Source organism: Chelonoidis abingdonii, chromosome 1, assembly GCF_003597395.2.
Source record: "Chelonoidis abingdonii isolate Lonesome George chromosome 1, CheloAbing_2.0, whole genome shotgun sequence".
In the NCBI taxonomy this organism is placed as follows: domain Eukaryota; kingdom Metazoa; phylum Chordata; order Testudines; family Testudinidae; genus Chelonoidis; species Chelonoidis abingdonii.
Window position 1 is genome coordinate 224555545 of NC_133769.1, and position 21505 is coordinate 224577049.

General features: G+C 42.3%; 1 protein-coding gene across 3 annotated transcripts in view; it reads right to left on the reverse strand.

The window, feature by feature from the left end:
* The window catches only part of POLA1 (DNA polymerase alpha 1, catalytic subunit), a 360332-nt gene that overhangs the window by 41858 nt on the left and 296969 nt on the right, over positions 1 to 21505 (reverse strand). The gene's annotated exons all lie outside the window — the stretch shown is intronic.

Sequence of the window (21505 nt, forward strand, 5' to 3'; positions counted from 1 at the left end):
CCAGACCTATCACTCAAGACCACAGACGGCTCTGTCATCCCGACCTGTAATCTCTCCACCTCACAGAATGGATGCTGCATGGCTAACTCAATCTGAGCTGTGCTGCTCTTGCTTCGTACAGCAGGTCCTTCTGAGTAGCAGTAAGCCCTCTACCAGGTCCACATACTTAGCCAAGTGCAAGCGTTTTTCCTGCTGGTGCGCTCAGAGTCATACGGCCCCTCTATAATTTTGGACTACCTTCTGTCCTTAAAGCAGCAGGGCGTGGGAATATCATCTATCAGAGTGCACCTGGCAGCTATTTCAGCTTTCCACCTGGGTGAAAACGGGTTTTCTGTCTTCTCCAATCCCACGGTCACTATATTTTTCAAGGAGTTGGAGCGCCTGTTCCCACGAATTAGACAACCAGTCCCTACGTGGGATCTTAACCTGGTCCTCACAGGTGCCGTGTTCGAGCTACCTGCTAGCCCCGATGGCTACCTGCTCACTCCTGTACCTTTCCTGGTAGCTATCACCTCAGCAAGGCGTGTGTCTGAGCTCAGGGCACTCACATTGAAACCACCGTATACAGTGTTCCACAAGGACAAGGTAAAGCTGCGACCCCACCCAGCCTTCCTCCCTAAGGTGGTGTCTGCCTTCCATGTCAACCAGGACATCTTCCTCCCTGTCTTCTACCCGAAGCCACACGCCTCTAGATGGGAACAACAGCTGCACTCCCTGAAGGTTCACAGGGCCCTCGCCTTCTACATCAAGCAAACAAAATCTTTCAGGAAAACGTCACAGCTGTTTGTTGCTGTGGCAGACTGGATGAAGGGCCTTCTGGTCTCCTCCCAGTCCATCTCGTTCTGGATTACATCATGCATTTGTGCGTGCTATGATTTGGCTGGTGTCCCAGCTTTGAACCTTACTGCCCACTCCACCCGGGTTCAGGCTTCATCCTCTGCTTTCTTGGCACACGTGCCCATGCAGGAGATATGTAAGGCAGCGACTTGGTCATCAGTGCATACCTTCATCACCCACTATACAATAGTTCAGCAGTCCAGGGGTGATGCTGCATTTGGTTCAGCGGTCCCTCACTCCGTGACATCTCATTCTGATGGCTTGGGGGTGACCTAATTGGAACTGATATGAGCAAGCACTTGAAGCAGCAAAGATGGTTACTCACCTTTGTAACTGTTGTTTTTCCGAGATATGTTGCTCATATCCATTCCAAACCCGCCCTCTTTCCTCACTGTTGGAGTAGCTGGCAAGAGGAAACTGAGGGGACGCTGCGTCAGCTGGGGCATATATTCAGTGCCATGAAGGTTTCACTTCAGGGGTTGCCTCAGCCAACCCACTGAGTGTTGCTAGGGTAAAAATCTTCCAACGATTGTGCACATGGTGCACACACACCTAAGTGGAATGGATACGTGCAACACATCTCGAAGAACAGTTACAAAGGTGAGTAACCGTCTTTTCTTGCCGGTATCCTCTTAAACCCCAATTACTTCCCTTTGCTGAGAGAATATTGCTGGAATCTCAGTGTGGTTTTAGACCATCCCACAGGACAACCGACATGATTTCGTTGCCTGTCAAATCCAGGAAAAGTCTCTGGAGCAAAATCAGGATCTGTACATGGCCTTCATTAATTTGACAAAGGCCTTTGACTCTGACAGTCATGAAGCCCTGTGGAAGGTGCTAGCCAGATTTGGCTCCCCTCCAAAATTTATTAAGGTCCTTAGGCTTCTCCATGATCAGATGACTGCCATGGTTCTCCGCCTTCAGACGGAACTTTTCATCATCAAAACTGGGGTTAATCAAGAATGCTTTATTGCCCCAATCCTTTTCTCCAACTATTTAGCAGTCATTTTGGTTCTAGTTAAGGATCACCTCCCCAATGGAATTGACATTCAATACATGGATGGGCGGCTCTTTAATCTTTGACATCTCTGCTCAAACTCTAAAGTCTTCAGGGTGTCCATTACTGATCTTCAGTATGCTAATGACTGTGTCATCCTCGCACACACTGAGAATGACCTTCAGTCCATACTGGATTTATTGCACAAGCTTATCAAAGCGTGGGACTCTCACTCAATACTGAGAAGACTAAAGTGCTCTATTAACCTGCTTCAGGCCTTGCATATGATCCACCATAAATCACCATCGAGGGTCAGACTTTGGAGACAGTCAAGCACTTCTGCTACCTTGGTAGCCAACTTTCTCAAAATGCAAAAATTGACAATGAGATCCAGCACAAGATCCAGTGTGCAAATGCTTCCTTTAGTAAATTGTTCTGACGCGTTTTCATGGACCATGACCTAAGGCAGAATACCAAGATCCAGGTTGTAGTGGGGCAGTAACCCCCATCCTGGGAGAAAAGGTAGGCTGACTGGGGAAACAGCCACAGCTGGGGCCACACCTAGTCAGGCCACAGCAGGCCCTGATAAGAAGGGTTAAGGGAGGAGCTGGGTCAGTCTCACTCCAGCCTTGGAGAAAGAAGGACCTAGCTGCCTGAGAGCAGAGGGTACCTGGGGCAGAGCAGTGCTGGGGAAGAGCAAGAGGAGTTGGGGAGCTCCAGCCTGGCAACTCTCCAGGCTGAGGCCTTGGTAAAGGTACTGGGGCTGCAGAGGTGCAGCCTGGGGATAGGCAAAGGCAGAAGGTCCAAACCCCTTGCCAGTGATGAGTGGCCAGGATAGACTGCAGTCTGCTAGATGATGACTGGCAGTAGCCACTGAGGCAAGGAGGGCTTTGAGGATTGAGGGTTCCCCTGGGAAGGGAGACCCAGAGTGTGGGGCACTGCTTCAGGGCAGCACCCCAAGATAAGAGGGCACCAGGGTCCAAGAGGGACATGGGGGCCTGAGGCAGGAGAGACACTGGCCAGAAGGGGACGCTCCAAGGCTGGAACTGAGCTAATTCCCGGATGACAAGCAAGCGCCACGCCCATGAGTCTGAGATCTGCTATACAGATCTATAAGACAATTGTTGTTCCTACACTCCTCTACGGATATGAAATCTGGGTGTACTATTGACAGCACCTCAAGAGTCTGGAGAAGTACCAAAATGCCGCCTCTGGAACATCCTTTGTGTCAAGTGGCAAGACTGCCGCACTAACACCAGCATCCTTGCTGAAGCCAATGTCACCAGCATTGAAGCAATGATCCTCATGCACCAGCTTTGCTGGGCTGGACATTGTGTGCAGATGCCAGACTCTCGCCTCCCAAAACAAGTCCTCTGCTCTCAGCTCACCCATGGTCAGAGATCCCATGGTGGTCAGAGGAAATGCTACAAAGATACACTGAAAGCATATTTTAAGAAAACTGATGTGGACATCACCAGCTGGGAGGAGCAAGCCACCCACCGACCCCAATGGTGCAATATCCTTCATCAGGCAGTGTCCTGCTTCGAGGAGAAGTGCCTCTCTCTCTCTTTTCAGCTTCGAGGGCGAGAAAGGAAAAAAAAACAAAAAAACAACTTTTTCCCAACAGGCAAGTGGCCTGCCACGAAATGTCTGTACCAATTGTGGGCGGATTTATTCCAGGATTGGACTACTGAGTCATCTCTGGACCCATATGTAAATCCATAGTAGAGATCATCCTCAAATTGAGGGATCACAAAAAAAATCAATCAATCAGTTGTACGTAAGTAAATAGCAAGAACCCCCTCAATAGAGATGTGAAAAGCTGTTAATAAAGCCAAATGAACCTTGAGAGAGCTAAGTGATAGACCCATTTTCTTTAGTTGAAGCAGGTATTCCAGAACAAGAATAAGCAATATAGATTTGGGACAGTTTTCTGGAGTTCTCCCCCCAGTGAGTAAATCATCTCCACTTTTGAAAGTAACTATTTCTGGTAGAATCTTTCCTACTGCTTAATAATATCCATTGCACCTTTGCAGAACAGACTGACTAATTCCACAGATCATCAAGGAGTCACACCTTGAGGCGGAGAATGCTCAGATTGGGAGGTAGTGGGAGACTGCCATCCTGAAAGAGGAGCTGAGGAGTGATTGGAAGAGTTATTGCTGGACAAAGATTTAGGCAAAACAGGTAAGGAACTCATGCCTACCTCAACCACGTTGGGGCGATTACAATAACACTGGTTTTATCCTGTCTGATTTTGCTCACAACTTTGAGAATCAGAAGCGTTGGGGGTGGGGAAATCTCCAACACTGGAAGATGTTGATCATGATATCCGGGCAGAGGGACCACTCGTGATTGTGAAAGGACCTGCTGAGATGATCGGCCAGCTCATTCTGAGGTATAATGCCTCTAGATGTATTGAGTGAGCAATGCAGAAGTTCCACAGTTTGAGGGCTTCCTGAGGTAGGAGAGAGGAGTGAGCACTACCCTATCTGTTTATGTAGAATGTCACTGGAGTGATGAGGTTCCCAGATATCTTCCCTGTGTCTTTGAGAAAGGAGGTTTGTATACAGGTACACAGGAGAGTCTCTGAACAGAAATAGATTGGCTAAGGTTAAGAAATATACTGAAGGAAGGTCTCTATGATCATCCTCTTCCTCTATCAGGGGATCTCCAATTGAAAAGGGAGGTGACAGTACTGGGAATGTATAAGGGTCCGGAGACTGAGAGGTTCTTGTTACTGAGAGATGCCAGCAATGGAGACTGTGGTTCAGCAGTCACCTAAAGTCCTATGGCACCAAGGGAAGCTGCAGCATGGACAGACAGGTATGCTTGTCTCTGGAGGATGACAGCAGTGGTTTTCAGACTTCACAGGCAGCACTGATGTAGATGCAGGCTTAGACTTATACACTACCAAAGAACTTAATAAGGGTACCGGGAGAGGGGTTAAGTCTGACAGTATGGATCTCCTGTGTTTGCTCTGACCATCTGTGCTAGACAACACCAGAGCCTTCTCTGAGCCATATTTGCCTTTTGAGCTACAGGATTTTCCTGCCTCATTGGTACATGAGGCACCCCTAGCATCTAAAGTACCAGGCCTCAAGGAATAGGTCTTGGAGGCTGTTGACCTGGTTCAAGAGCCAGATCTTTTCGAGGTGAGTATGTTAGGAGAGATGTGCCTCCCTATGCATGCTCCACTCCATAGAGACACACATTTAGAAGAACTACAATTACTGCACAGGGTAAGTAACATTACCTTCTTCTTTGAGTGGTGTCCCTTTGGGTGCCCCACTCCAGGAGACTTCTGAACCGGGTCCCCAGAAGAAGGAGGGAACTTCGGAACAGAGTCCAGAACCAAAGATAGTACTTCTGAGCCAAGTACTACATTGGACCCGACTGCATAGAGGAGGGCATAGTGCTTTGGAAAGCATATGGATTGAAGACCTGGAAAAGCAGCTCTACATATCTAAGAAACTGAGATATGCTTAAAAAATACAGCAGATGTTGCTTGCAATCTAGCTGAATAAGCTCTCACCATCCTGGGGGCTGAGCACCTGCAGATGCATAACAGATGTAGATACAACCAGATATCCACTTCAAAAGTCGTTGGGAAGAAATGGGGGCCCCCTTAGATCTGCAAAGGATATGAAGAGTCTAGCCAACCTCCTAAACGGCTTATTGCTATTGTGACAGACCCAAACCAGTGGGGTACAGGAACCTGGTAGAGGGCAAACATACTGGTCACTGGATGAGTAGTTTTCTGTTCCGAGTGACCAGAGCAGGGGCTGCACCAGAGTAATCAGGAATCTGCTAGAACCATTTAAGGAAGACAGGCTGATTAGAACACCTGCAGCCAATCAAGGCAGGCTAATCAGGGCACCTGGGTTTAAAAAGGAGCTCACTCCTGTCAGGCAAGGGAGAGCCAGAAGAGAGGAAATGCATGTGAGGATCTGGGAGCAAGAGGCACAAGGAGCTGGGAGTGAGAGGGTGTGCTGCTGGAGGACTAAGGACTACAAGCGTTATCAGACACTAGGCGGAAGATCCTGTGGTGAGGATAAAGAAGGTGTTTGGAGGAGGCCATGGGGAAGTAGCCCAGGGAGTTGTAGCTGTCATGCAGCTGTTACAGGAGGTACTATAGACAGCTGCAATCCACAGGGCCCTGGGCTGGAACCCGGAGTAGAGGGGCCGGGTTCCCCCAAACCTCCCAAACTCCTGATCGACGACGAGGGAGAGAGTTGGAGGCCAGATTGTGGCGAAGATCACTGAGCGTGAGCACAATCTAGCCATAAAGACGCATCGACCCTCAAGAGCAAGTTAGGAATTTGTCACAATGGTGTCAGGAGTTGGTTTTGGTGTGCACAGCGCGGACCAGAAGGAGGAGGTGTGATTTAAAAAAAAAAAAGTTGTTTTTTTTTTTTTTTTTTTTCTTTTTACACTTGATGACCCTAGTACGGCATTGATACAAGCTACCTGGCCAGCAAGGGCTACCGCGTGTCCAGGCAAGCTGCCCACAGGAGGCATTGCGGCTGCCAGGACGAGACTAATTGCCATGCTGTGGACCGTCTTACTCAAGACCGAGCTATGTTGCGGGAATGGTAAACCAGGTAGAAGCCTTAATAGAGCTGAACCGCAGGTCATACGATGGACGCAGATCATGATGGGCCAGCCATTTGCGAATGAGACGGGCGGATGATGAGCGAGAGGCATACCTTTTCTGCTTTGAGGGACAGTCCTTCGGGAGGCCTGGCCTCGAGATCAGTGGTCTGGCATCTTTGCCCCATTCCTGCGTGGGGAGGCCCAGAAGGCTTACTATGATCTGCCTGAAGAGGCTGCAGCAGACTACCCCCAGCTGAAAGCAGAGATCCTGGCCAGATCTGGAGTAACGACCGCAGTGCGGGCCCAGCAGTATCACAAGTGGAGGTACCAGGAAAACAAAACTCCGTGGTCCCAATTGTATGACCTCATCCATCTCACATGAAAGTGGTTGCGAACGGAGTCCCAGAGTCACTAGAGGTTCTGGTCATCGACCAACACGAGTGAACTACCGTCAGACCTTTGTGCCTGGGTAAGCCAGAATGAACTCTCCACCTATGATGAGATTGTTGCACTGGTAGAGAGGCGAAGGATGGCGAGGGAGCTGACCCGACCAGTTAAGGAAGAGGCATCCCAGGTTAAACTAGCAGCACCAAGCCCTAGAGCTCGGGTGACTGGGCCACCAGGAGGGCCCAGGTGGAAAAAGAGAAGGGCTGAAGGCTCACCAGAAGCCACAAAGAGTCGGAGCATTGAAGGAGAAGAGGATCATGATGTTAGATTGCCCAAATCAAGAGACCAGGGAATGCCTAGGGCTCCATACAGATGTTATGCCTGTGGGGAGAGGGGACATATAGCTGCACAGTGTCCCAGTGCTGAGAAGCTGATGCAATATAACCTGGGGAACTGGGCAGACCCATCCTCCCTAATCCACCTTGTGGGGGTCTCACTAACCCCACATATGTACACCAGACTAGTAAAGCTAAATGGGGTAGAGACCATGGCACTGGTTGATTCGAGGAGTGCTATCACACTTGTTGCAGGGAAGTGTGTGAAGTGTAGTCAGCTGCTGTGGGCTAAGCGTATGGAGATAACATGTGTCCATGGGACAGTTGGTTATTACCCCACCAACCTAGTAAAACTTAAGATTCAGGGGGAACGCTACTGAGGTAGCAGCAGGTGTAGTCCCTAAACTCCCATACACGGTGCTCATAGGGAGGGACGTCCTAGGGTTTGGAAACTTACTCCCAGTAGGAGGATTGGAGGAAAAGGGAAACCCTGAGGTTAGTGAGGCCTCCACAGTAGACTGTCAACCCCCAGTCTTCTCTGAAATATCCCCAGATTTATTTTCCATTCCCAGACAGGGTAGAAAGTCGAAAAGGGAAAGGTGGGCAGCTAAAGCCTTGGGAACTCGAATACTGACTCAAAACCAGAGGGTAGCTCTCGTAGGTAGGCGGACCCGAGCAGCTGAAAAGCAGGCCACCCAGGAAGGAGAAGCACTCGAGTCTGACCCCCACCCTAAAGCTTCTGAACCAGTAGAGGCAACAGAGACTGGGCCCCTAGATCTTGAGCAGATTAGCCCCGGGAGAGGGAATTTTGGACAGGACCAGGCCAAAGACCCAAGGTACGACAACATTAGGAAGGAGGTGACTGAAATAGATGGGGTTCCCGTGCAAGGGAAAACCCAGAGACCAGGACCCTACTTCATAATGAAGAAGAATCTCTTATACCAGGTTGCACCAGTACATGCAGTACAGAGGCAGAAGGTACAGCAGATCCTAGTACCTCAAAAACACCAGAACGCTGTATTAAGTCTTGCTCATAGTCACCTTTTTGGAGGGCATTTGGGGGTAGAGAAGACCCTGGAACGAGTCCCACGACGGTTCTTCTGGCCCAGAGTACATGAAGAAGTGCAGAGGTACTGTGCATCCTGCTTGGAGTGTCAGCTGCACAGTCCCCATCCCCACCTGAGGGCACCTTTAGTACTCCTTCCCATCATCGAGGTCCTCTTTGAGTGAATAGCCATGGACCTAGTGGGACCCCTGGAGAAGACGGCTTGGGGCCACCAATATATACTTGTTGTTTTGGACTATGCTACTCGCTACCCAGAAGCCGTCCCCCTGCGGAACACAGCCTCTAAAACGATAGCCAAAGAGCTGGTGGGGATATTTGCCAGAGTGGGGTTACCAAAGGAGATATTAACAGACCAAGGAACCCCATTTATGTCAAAGCTAACGAAGGACCTCTGTACGCTGCTACATATACATACCCTGAGAACTTCAGTCTAACATCTGCAGACTGATGGGTTGGTAGAAAGGTTTAACCAAACCCTCAAGGATATGATAAGGAAGGTGGTAAGTCGGGATGGGAAGGATTGGGACACCCTACTACCCTACCTTATGTTCGCTATCCGGGAGGTACCCTGGATGCAACATTAGGTAGGAACCTAGAATATGAACATAAAGAGACGTTATCATTAAAGAATGCGATAAAGGTGGGATCTGCCATCAAAGTTCCAAACCAATTTCCCCAAACCTACGGGCTGACCTGATGGCAACTAGGAAGGTCATCTCCACAGATAACTGAAGGAGGGAGCAGGTCACCATTAGTTCAGATGGAGGTCTTACAAGGTAGCTCAGAACCAGACTGAAGTCCCAGGAAGGGGTGGGGTGCCTAGTGGGGAAGAGATTACTCAGACCTGGGGATTAAAAACTGATATAGCAGCCAGGTGTACCTTTTGCCTTAGAAGGGGGCAGAAGGAGATTGTGGAACTCTGGTCTCCACAATGGACAGTACTGGTGGCTTATTGAACTGTTGTTGATAGGGAGCCTATGGGTCCCATTGCATAAGGGAGTGGGGGTGGCATAGAGGGTGATTCCACCATGATTGATGTGCAACAAGTCCTCCCTGCGCAAGGGCAGATTCTTGAAGAGGTATGTAGGAGAACCCCTAACAGAAATCAAGGAGACCGACTGGGAGTAATCTTCTTCCTCCTCCACATCCTCCCATGGGGGGGGGGGCAACCAATGAGGACAAAGGAGAGTCCTATGCCAGGGAGAGGCCACTCAAAGACTGAGGAATCGGAATCCTGAGATGCTTGGTACTGGAGAGCAACAGGGACTCTGGTTCATTCGACACGAAGAGATCCCTCAAGTATTGGAACTCCGGCGGAAAGGACACAAGTACTGACATCTTAGTTAAAGTCGCCATGGTTGGAGCTAACAACGTTGAGCGTTCCACAGGCCTTGTCAAACACCAATGCTTGCTCAGTATCAAGAGTACCACTTGTACAGGCACATTCAGCTGAGCTACTTGCATCAGGACGATGGCTGGGTTAAGGCGCATGACAGTACCAATGACTGAGCGGAATGCTATAGTGCTGATGACAGGGCTGAGCTTGATGGTACCCTGAATTTCTCCTTACTAGTAGAAGGTAGAGGTGCCCTACCAGAGCCGTGTTTCCTCTACTTGGAGCTATGGGGCTTCGTGGGCCTGCCAGTACCAAAGGAAGAGTCTTTGGTCTCAATGTACCCTTGGAGACTGAGGGATTCAACAGGGACATGGGTCTTTATTGGAGCTGGCTCCTTAGAGTCTGTGCGCTCTTTTGGGAAGTCTTCCCAGGGTGCACCAAAGGCTTCTCTTTCTTAGGAGCAGCATACCCTGAGATGGATGGGATGCTGGATGTACGGGGGTGGGGAGAAATCTCCTGACCTGGCTCAGAGGGTAGTTGCAGGGAACGTTCCACTGTCAACAGTTTGAGCTTTATCTCCCTGTTCTTCCTAGTCTTGGACTTAAGGGCTAAACAACTGGAGTACTTCTGGGAGATATGGGACTCTCCCAAGCAAGGGAAACACTTGGAGTGTCTGTCACTCATCTGTATAGCCTTCTGGCAGGAGAGGCAATATTTGAATCTTGGAGAATTAGGCACATCTTGCCAGGAAAAGACAAGACTCCTTGGGAGAAGAGAGGAAACACAGTCCTCTTGGCTAAACCAACAAACTATACAAACACTAATAACAGTAAACTAACTAGCTTTAAAAGAAAAAAATGGAGGAAGTCTGCGTACGCTCTAGGCAGATTTGCTAGTGTTCTCTCTTGAGCTAAGGTGGTAGAAAAGGAACTGATGGTGGTTCATCCACACACCCCTAAACAGAGCTTGGATTCTACTATGAGAAGGCATAGGATGCCTGCATGGGCCAAACAGGTACAGCTAGCTAGAAATCAAGGACTTGAGAAGCATATGCACATCTGGAGTGGAGCACCCACAGGGACACTACTTGAAGAACAAATAAAATGCCTCTTCTTAGGATCTTTAAAAGGAGGTCTCTGAGGCTTTCCTCTTTCTGAGAGTGTTGCACTGAGGTTTAAGGGGCACTAGTGACCCCCAGGGACTGATGTACAGGGGGGTTCTTCTGATCTGGCTTTGAAGAGAATACTTCATCATTTACAGTCACAACTTGATTGCCTGGTTCTTCTGGGCCCTGGATTTGAAGGCCAAATAGATGTTACACTGCTGTGGGAAGTGCAACTCCCCCAGGCAGCAAACCCATTTAAAGAGTTTGACCAAGCTAGCCTTTTTACACATGAGGCAACGTTTAAACCCCAGTGAACTGGGCATGTCCTCACAGGGGGGATTTCCTTGAAAGAAATAAAACAATCTTTTCAGTAGCCAGTAACTAACTACTTAAAACTAATTAAGTAAATTAAATAAACTAAATAAATGAACTCAGCATGCATCTAAGGCAAGAGTTCTCAAACTGGGAGTCGGGACCCTTCAGGGGGTCACAAGGTTATTACTTGGGGGGGGGGCATGAGCTGTCAGCCCCCACTCCAAATCCCGCTTTGCCTCCAGCATTTATAATGGTGTTAAATATATAAAAAAGTGTTTTTAATTTATAAGGGGGATAGTACTCAGAGGCTTGCTCTGTGAAAGGGGTCACCAGTAAAAAACTTTGAGAACCACTGATCTAAGGCATACACTAGGCTACTTCTCAGGCTGAGGCAATTGAGAAGGAATTTAATATAGTTTGCCTGCACAACCTTATATAGCCACGGTCTGAGGCATGAGGTCAGCAGTGTACGTGCTGGCCAAATGGACACTGCTAATGAATAATTCTGATTTAATTCTGATTAAAGGTGCATGGCACGCATGAGCACCTGAAGTGGAGTACCCATGGGAAGTAGTCAAGAACTTCTGCTTCTCCTTCAGAAGTCTAGAGCACTAAGACAGTAACTGGGGTTGGGTGCAAAAAGCAAACCTCTTCCCAGAGCAGCAAGGCATAGATGGGAGACAGGATAGTAAAGACTCAATTTCCATATTTAAATAATCTGATCTAGTAATCCAAATTAGTTCTGGAAAAAACTGAACTAACCTATAACTTTCCTCAAAAACTGAAAATAAACTCAACTCACATCCTAGTTAAAGCTCAAAAAGGCTCACAGATCTTTCTTTAAAATTCTGTGTTGATGTACTTTTCCTATTTTTTCTGGAAGCACAGAGAAAATGACTATTTGTGTGGTATTTTAAATCTGGCTGAAACCAGGAAAGAGTAAGACAATCAATCAATCAATCAAATAAATAAATAGAGTGAGTTCTCAGATGTTCAGTCAAGCTCTCAAAAAATAAAAAAATAAAAAAAAGATTCAGATAAGAATCCTAATAAGGAATATGCATCTATGAAGAGAACTAAACCTTCTGCGGTTCACTATCCACTAATTTATGTATTTAAATTTCAGACACCCACATAAGCAAAATCTGAAAAAAGTATGTATATATATTCCCCCCTGTAATACAGGCCAAGAAACCAACAGTCACCACTTTTTTACACAAGTAACATTTCATAGATCACAATTATTTATCATCAACTTGTACACTTAATTAGTCTACAACCCCAATAAGTCATGGACAAGATATCAAATATAAAAACCTTCCCGCCCCCCCCTCTACAAAAAAGACTGGAAGAGATTAAAACAATTAGTAATTATTGGAAGCCACTTAATAGGTGCTGAAAAGCATAATAGCTTTCTTTTAGTAATTATATTGTATTAATGAGACTTATTTTGGTCATTTGCATTAGCTAATTTTTAATAAAAATGTTCGAACTATTTAAGTCTTAGCAAAAAGCAAACACAACCATTCTGTTTCATAAATGAAAAAGTAGGATTTTGGAAGGAAAATATATGTAATGTGATAGATGTACTTTACACAACATAATACAACATACAAACAATTTCTACTAATGTCCCTTTTCCACTCCACCATGAACTTACCATTTCAAACAGAAAATATACACCTGATAAACATGTTGATAGTTTCATGTGTTAAGACATTTATGCACTCACCTACTCTTATATAAAATATATGAAACAGCCCTATAAATAGCGGAACATTTTAATTCTAAGTTCATAATATTTGACACTAATAGGATTTTATTTGTTTTTATCCTCTAAACAAAGTAGCTCAATCTGTCACTCACTCCCTTTTATTCATTTTTTGTTTTGTCTTATTGCATCCATCTCTTGTAAAGTGAAAACGTCTGTTTTAAGATAAGTGGAAATACTACAGTATGTAACATTTTCATGTCAAAATAATTACATTATTATATTCTGAGTTAAATTATTTAAGGTGGGAAAACATTTTGATATTCATTTGACAGTTGTAATCCTGGCAGGATCAAATCAACTTCTTGCAAAGGAGCTTCCACTGGTTAAAAAAAAACAGAAAGGGGCTAAGCGACAGAGAGAATTATCCCACTAACTTTTTATCCTGAAGATCTGGGAGCAGATCTTCAACCAAGTTACAAATAATAAGCAGTCTAATTCATCCCTGGAAGCCAATGGAATTAGACCAGGGATTCATTTGTCCCAAGTCTGGTGTTGGGTACCCTGCATATATGCTAGTAATTTACCTTTCTTTGTTTACATCATAAAACCATCACATCACATAGGACAACTAGTTCTTTGGTTAGATAGGCTACAGACTGAAATAGTAGGTGGATTACAAGTCAAGACTAGGGGATATTGACTCCTTGAGAACCTCTATACAGCATATGCTCACTGTATGTTTCACATGCATATTTCACTTTCATATCAATAAAATCTCTAAAGATGCTTTTGGTTTACTTTTTATTTTTACAGAAACAAACACAATTTTCTCCATTGTACGCTACCTTGCCTCTACTGTGCTTAATAGATGAGCATCACACTGTAGTATAACTTCCAATAAGAACATTTCAATAAATCAAATTAAAATTGCATCAGATGCTCAGTTGTCAATGGATCATGCATAATTTACAAAATCTATGCCAATTAATTAAAAAATTCTCATGTTTGCCAGAGATTAAAATAAAAAAAAACAAAACACCCTTTCTATATTGTCAAGCTATTACATACATAGCCCTCAATGCCTTGAGGTGGGCTATGTCTTAGTTTTCAGTCATACATGCTTTTGGGGGGCGGGGGGAAAGATAAATAAGCTTCACTATGTCTTTGAAAATGTAAATTTTTTCTATTTACAATATACAGACTGTATGAATTTTCTCAAGTGTGATTATTATTGTTTTTTCAAGGCTACTGCCATAAACAAAACAAAACTAAAATCTGACTTAGAGACAAAAATGCATTCAGTTTTTAAAGTCTGTTTACAACAATAATTAATGCATACTTTAGTTTTAACAGTCAATAAAGTCCAGTTTGGGAAGTTTAAGAAACTGATTTGAAAAGAGGATCTGACCCAAAAAGAGAACCTGAGCTTGTATAAATTGGTGTACCTGCATTTAATGTCAGTAGAACTATGCAAATTTATATTGTCTGAGGGTATAACCCTTTATGTTTAAAACTCAATTTGAGAATTAAAATAAGGTGAGTTGGTACATACATTTAAAATGGCTGGTAAAATTTCTATGGGGATGAGTCATTCTAGTCAGTGCAGAAAGTTTTATATAAAAGATACATACACACAAACCCCACTCCACCCAGAATGTCTATAATATGCAGGACAATTTCACAAAAATAACATTGATTTAATATTCTTGACACTTAGTACCATTTCCCTCCTGCCACAGAGATTCTTTGTCCCTTTTTATTGGTCCATACTAGATTCTAATTATTTATTTTCCTGCAACACCCTTCTCCCAGGTTCAAATTGTTTTTTCCCCTGTGTCACTGAAGGTATTTTTCTCTTTGGAGCTTACTTTACACCAATATTTCGACATATATTTAATATATATTTGCTGTCATGGTGAATGGAAGACTAAGCCTTGTATTTCTGATGTTATTTTGATTAATGTCACAGGTTTGCTGAATGATACATCCAGGAATTAATTAGGACTTTATAATACTCTTTATTTAGTCTACCAAAGGTTATTGATTTATTTACTGTATAGATGTGAGTGGTTTTCCACATTTCTACTCCATTTTAATCAAATGTAAGCACGAAATTCTAACAATCAAAAAAATTAAAAGTTACTGTCTGAACTACAATAACCTGTTTTTTGTTTCAACTGTAGTATTATCCAATTTTATAAATTAAATACAAGTAATAGAAAGTGTCATCAAACATCAGACATGAAAATACAGCAATACTGGGAAACAACATGATGAACCTGAAAAAGCAGTGACAGACCATGGATGAAATACTAGTCCCAGAGAAGTAAATGAGAATTTTGGCACTAACTTCAAAGGAGTTAAGATTTCACCCCATATATATATATATACACATAGCCATAAGCAGGCACATATTTCACTTACTATATTTCTGACTGAGACCAGACTCCATAAGCAGAAAGTCCCAAAATGCCAGGCACAGAAAATTGCGGGAGTTAATCTAAGTAATATTCTATATCCTCAGTTCTATGATTATTTCTAATGTAAATAATTTTCAGTAGTAAAATGAAGGAACATCAAATTTGAATGGATGCTAGTTATAGGTAAATTTGCAAATGAGATGAATTAAAGTCCTTACTCAAATGGGTCAAAAAGTTACAGGAATGCTCTGGAAGACTGATTTTAATATATAATCTCAGTGTCTACAGATGGTGCTGTCCAGCAAGTTTGCCTTGGTTACACAAGTTATATTTTTGTAATGACTTTTTGGACTCATATTTGTGATATGATACCAGTTTACCTGGTATATTCAAAACAAAATTATCTTGTTCAGAGCTCCACATTAATCTGATTATTTCAACTTTTAACTTGCTTCCAATTATTAAAAGTTCCAGTTTAAGGTGTCAGTTCTTGTGGACATTTGATTTTAGTAACAAAGGATATATATGCACTATTAACCTAACAGAAGAAGGGTACAAAACAAGCTTCAGAACATATCAACATAATTTCCTTGTCATCCAGAGGTGGTGGGTAGTATTTACCCTTACACTGACAGAAAATGAAAGAGCTTTTTCTGCAGCTTTCCCTATCTTATTGGTAGTAGGAAAAAGAGGCTAGAAATTGAACCTGGGTGTCATATATAACAGTAGACACTTGTACCAATAGGTCACTGGTTGGTCTTTTAAATAATCTCTACTGAATAAATAAGATTTCAGAAAGTTTTTACTAGATAATTACACTTCCTGATTTTGTAATTAGTGGAACTACATGTAATTACATAATAATTATGATGGTAATTACGTAATTAAGATGTATAATTATGTAGTAAAAAACATTATGGAAATAAAAGCCATTAACTGTATAGGCACAATACATTTTAAAAATAAATTCTGTATCATCTGCTTAAAACAACTATATTTCTCAAAATATCAAAATGATTAGACCTTGTTATCAATCGCTTGCTGGTAAGTTTTGTAAAAATATATTTTTTACAGGAACATTAAAAAAAGCATCTGAAATCTAAACCCCAGCATTACACTATCTTCTTTTGCCATCTAGGCATGCATATACTGAGGTTTATACAGAGTTAAACTGTTTTCGTTTGCATTGTTACATTTCCAGACTCCACAAAACTTAGCTAAAAAAAAAACCCACCAGAAAATTGGGATCTGAAACCCATACAAACTTTGAAGTCAGGTTCAATAATCTTGACAGTTCCCTATTGAAAAAGCAGTAGCACCTCAGATACTTTCTTTTCACTACAGAAAGTGTTCTCTTTTCTTCTGTGATAAGAGATCTAAGCTAAAAGCTATTTTGTATTTTAACTCAATTTATAAACAAAACTGACAGTGTTCAGATAAATTAAAGCAGAATGACATGGGTCTTCATGGAAAAAAGTGTCTCAGTGCTGAGTTATACATAAAAAATAAATTGAAACAATGGAGTGGGGCAGTGGAGATTTCAAAAAAGTTTTTAGTTTAATGATAGACAAAATGGCAACTGTACCATTCATAAAGGGTGATATATAGATTTCTGTAACCTGCCAAATATCATTAAATATTTTCAATAAGATGACCGTCACATTGCATTTTGAATTTTCTCCTCAATTTCTACTTTATACATTTTTTGTTTGATTTTCACTTATATATAAAATAGTCATTAATGTAGCATAATTATGTAAGTAAAATAAGTTGCAAAGTAGTGTCAAAATATTTACTTGAAAAAGTCAACTATTATAATTCATACTGAGTCAGGAGTAAATTAAACTACAATCTCTCTTTCTCCTCCCCCTAAAATTAGTGTAAGGATAAATAGCCATCTTTAATCAACCCTGTTTTACTAATGAGGAAGGATTGACCATGGTTAAAGCACAGGACAGGGATTCAGAAGCTCTCCATTCTACCTTGGCTCTACCATAGCCTTCCTGTGTGACCCTAGGAATAACTAATTTTTATGCACCTCAGTTTCCATAGCTGTCAATTGGACTCGCATAACTTCAGAAGAGTATTATAAACTATAATTCATTAATGTCTGCAAAGCACTGAGCTTAGATGAAAAGGGATACAGAAATGTCACATATATTGGGTTTTTTAAAGTGTAACTTGGGGAGGTGATTTTCATAAAGGGGGAAAAAAACAAACATGATGCAATATTAAGGCAATGTGTGTCAGAATAAGAAGAATTCACTCATAACCAAACGCCCATAAATTGAGATCAATCACATTCTTAACACTATCTGTACCACTATTTGTATTTAATGAAAGACAAAAAAAAAAAAAGAAAGTGTAAATGAATTGATATTATTCTGTAAAATCTCCATGACTTTGTGAAGATCACATGCATGCATTTTAGACAACTTTTAAAATCCAAGTTACTTGGGAAAGGTCCAGGAAATAGCTAAACTCTGTTAATTGCCTGAATATTGTAAAGGATTTAAAATGATTTAGTTATTATTAAGTATTGTAATTATTTATAATAATTAAGTATTGTAAAAACTATTTCACTTTCCTCTACAGCCTTTCCATATATATTGTTGGAAATGTAAATGGGGAAAAAAAGCTACAAAAACAATCTGACTTCATGCCTGAACCTCAATCTTCTAGTTCTATGTCTTCACTATATTGTGGGTTTCACATTTCCTCTCCAAAGTAACTGTAATTCAAGGATGGTCATCAGAAAGATGCTGGAGCCAAACTGCTAAAACCAAACACATTTAAAAGCTGTCGTCTTTGAAGTAGAAAAAGTTGTTTCAAATCTTCAGTTGGGAGCAATGAACTGACATTGTTGAACCTGCTGCTGACTCTCAGATGTAGAAACTGCTAAGTTTAAAAATCATTTATTGAAGAAAATGATGGAAAATAATCCATTCAAGACTTCTGAAAATCGTGTGCAGAACAACACTTGGTCACCTTTAAGAACTGAAGACAATTACTAGTGCCTAAAGGTGTGACACTAACTGCACCTCAGTGTCCACTGAAACAGGTGTAGAACTCAGATAATTATCTATGGAACCGCACTGTATTGTGAAATCGCCTTTTTTGTCTGTCATTGCTATCAGATGGGAACACTACTAACTGACTTTTTTACACAAATGGCTCTCTGTGCTATTTCCCCCTTCATCACTCCCCTTAACAAAAATAATATTCATACATCTAATTCCATCTCCTTCCCTACTCACTGCTGTGAGCCATTTGTTACAGTCTCCATCTTTGCAGGCAGAAAAGATATGGAAAATAACTCCAGTGTTGACTGAAGGGCCACATACTTCATTGCACAGTGATTCATTTATTGTCTCCATCTCAGTCTCTCTCTCTCCTCTCCATCAGAAGCATCAACTTCCACATCTCATGTATGAGCAAAAATATCTTCTTGCTTAGGTGCCCCTCCAATCTAGTTGCAGTATCCTGTCTCCTTCTCAAACAGCCACCACCAACCAACACGCCGATACTAAGGCCCCACCCCATTAAGTAGCTCTGCCAACATCTCCATTATATAGGATCTACTTTCAAAGCTTTATAATAACTCATCCATAAAAAAAATTCACTTCATACTGATACTTGGCACACCAAGTTATGAACACACTGGGGAAAAACAATGTTTAAATTATAGGATGCAAACAAATATTCAGAGCTGAATTTTGTGTTTTTATGTGTAAGTCACACAGCCTAAAACAGTTTCATTTTTCTCAATTCAATTTTGCAGTTTATTCATCCAGAAAGTAAACTAGGCACTTTTGGTATTTGTATGAAGGGGTGGAGGTAGGGGACGTACACGGCTGTGATAACCGTGTAAAAGCATTTTCTGAGCATGCACAGGCTTTTATGGAGCCACAGCACATAAATACCTAACCTGAAGAATTAGACTGTGGTTCCAAATACTAGCATACGTTTTGGAGGTGCAGTGCTTCCTAAACTCCAGCAATGTTTCAATTACTAATGACTTCAAAGTATCCTCCCTTCCCCACTGTTTTCTGTTCAGTCACTAGACTGACAGGTTCAGTTTATTGGATTCCAGTGCCAAGGAGCTCCACAGCTGAGAACATTCTATATCACAGAATATATCTGGGCACCTCTATGGCCTCCATCACTGTGGTATATAAGTGCCTAAAAAGAACATGAATAGATTGATCCTCAACACCCCTTCGCAACGGGGAAGTGTTATTACCCTCATTTTACTGACGAAGAATGGAGATAGATTAATGGTCAGACTGTGATCCTGTTACATGGAATAGTACCTTACACAATGAACAGTCTTATCAGAGTTAATGGAACTACTTGCTGAGTAATATACTACTCAGTGTGAGTAAAGGGACTGAATCTGGTCCTAAGTGACTGGCCTAAAGTCACGCAGGAAGTCTACGGCAGATGAGGGAACTGAAGCAGCTATGTTTCAGCCATAGTGGCATCACCCAGCGTTACTTGGGCTTTATACCTCTTGATTTTTAAGAAAATGTCACCAAGAAAACAACTATATGCAAATAGATAAGAATTTGCTAATGTATGAGATTTCTATGGAATGGCCATATAGAATCTTCAATAAGTTCCACTACAGTCACTTCTGATTTTCTGATGTGGCCATGAAAAAAAGTGTTTGTTTTGGGGTGCAGTTCTCACACAACGAGCACAGTTATTGTCTGGTTAGTCAGTGTTCTGTATTGCTTATATCTCCATCTATGTAAAAGACTGACAGACTACCCTCTTCATCCATGCCTTCAGAAAGTGCAGCTCATGAGATCGTGATGTCTCATCAGATCCAGACTGAAGCATTGCAAAGCTTGTCTTGTAAGTGTAAGAAAATGAGCCTTGGTGCTCACATTTTGAGTTGATTAAAAGAACATTTCTCTTCCTCTGCCCCAATTTTTAAAGGAAGGGAATTAAGAAAACATTACAGTTCCCGAACTATTACTATCATCTGTGATCAGAGTTATTCACCAGGAGGGCAAAGGTCAGATTTCTTGTTGAACTGTCATTACATAAGCAATAGGCCCTAACTTAGAAATTCCTGCTGCTGACTTCCTGAGAGACATTAGAATCTGGTTTCCTTTCAGAGAGCAGAAAAGAGTGAGAAGGTCTCATGGACTTCACTATTAACATATTAAGCTAAGATCTGCTCTGGCTGCCTGGGGTTTCTAAATGAAATTTAAAGGCAATACTTTTTACCTATAAACCTCCCAAATGACGAAGGGCATACAAATCAGGGCCTCTCTCTCTATGCTGTACTACCACAGGTGAGAGCACCTGAGGCGCACAAGTTGGATCCACACTGGCATAAGTGAGAAAGGGCTTCTGACAGGATATTCTTTGTGAGGGCTTCAGGGCTTTGGACTTCACTGCCCCATCTATGGTCTAAGGCAGCTTTAATTGGATGGACCTTTGTGGCACATTGCAAAGCTTGTCTTTTTTTGACAGACATTTGAAAATGGAGGAAAGGGAGAATTGTAGAATAAGGAGTTGTTGGATGGGAATTTTGATTTTTTAAGTTGCCTGGCTAACTGATGGTGGGCGTTATTACATTTTATGACTGCATAGAGGATATTTTTGTGATACATTTTTAAATTAAGACAAGAATGTATGCATAGGTGCCCTTTTTAGCATGTACATATATAAAGTAAATAAATACATATGTGTGCCCATAGTGTTTCAGGCTTGTAAACATGCTTTCAAACAAACATTCCCACATCAAAATAGGTGTAGTAGTTGCAGAATTTATACTTCCTGTCCAGTTTAAAACACTTATCCTGGGTCAGAAAAGTCTTGTCCATTTTTATGCTAAATATTGTTCCTTTACATTCTAGCTTCTGGGATGGTTCCTAGGAACACTCTTCATATCTCATGATCTAACTGTACAACCCTAGGAAGGACTCTACTTTGGGAATGGCTTCCCTGGCTGATGGGTCCTCTTATTTAACTAAAGAGGGCTACTCACAGAACAAACATTACCTTAATACAAAGTTTGTGATGCCGTGGTTAGACTAAAACATCAGACTAATTAGTAAATGCCTGGCCTCCTTTGGATCTCAGTAGCAAAGGAACTATCTCAAGTTGAAAGCTTATATATATATATATATATATCACTGATTTTCAGTATTCCATTATGGAAGCTCAAACCGCAGAAATGAATTCTCCTTCTTAGGGGTATCAAAAAGAGACAACTAAATACTCTAGAAAAGAGGATGTTGCCATACCAAGACAGAGCCCACACTCCTGCCTATTGAGCATGTGCACGCTAAGAGGCTCCAGCTATACTTCCTGGATTGTAAACTGTGCTTATAACCATAGTACTGGTGCATTTATTTGTTCTACTGTATCCTTGTTCATC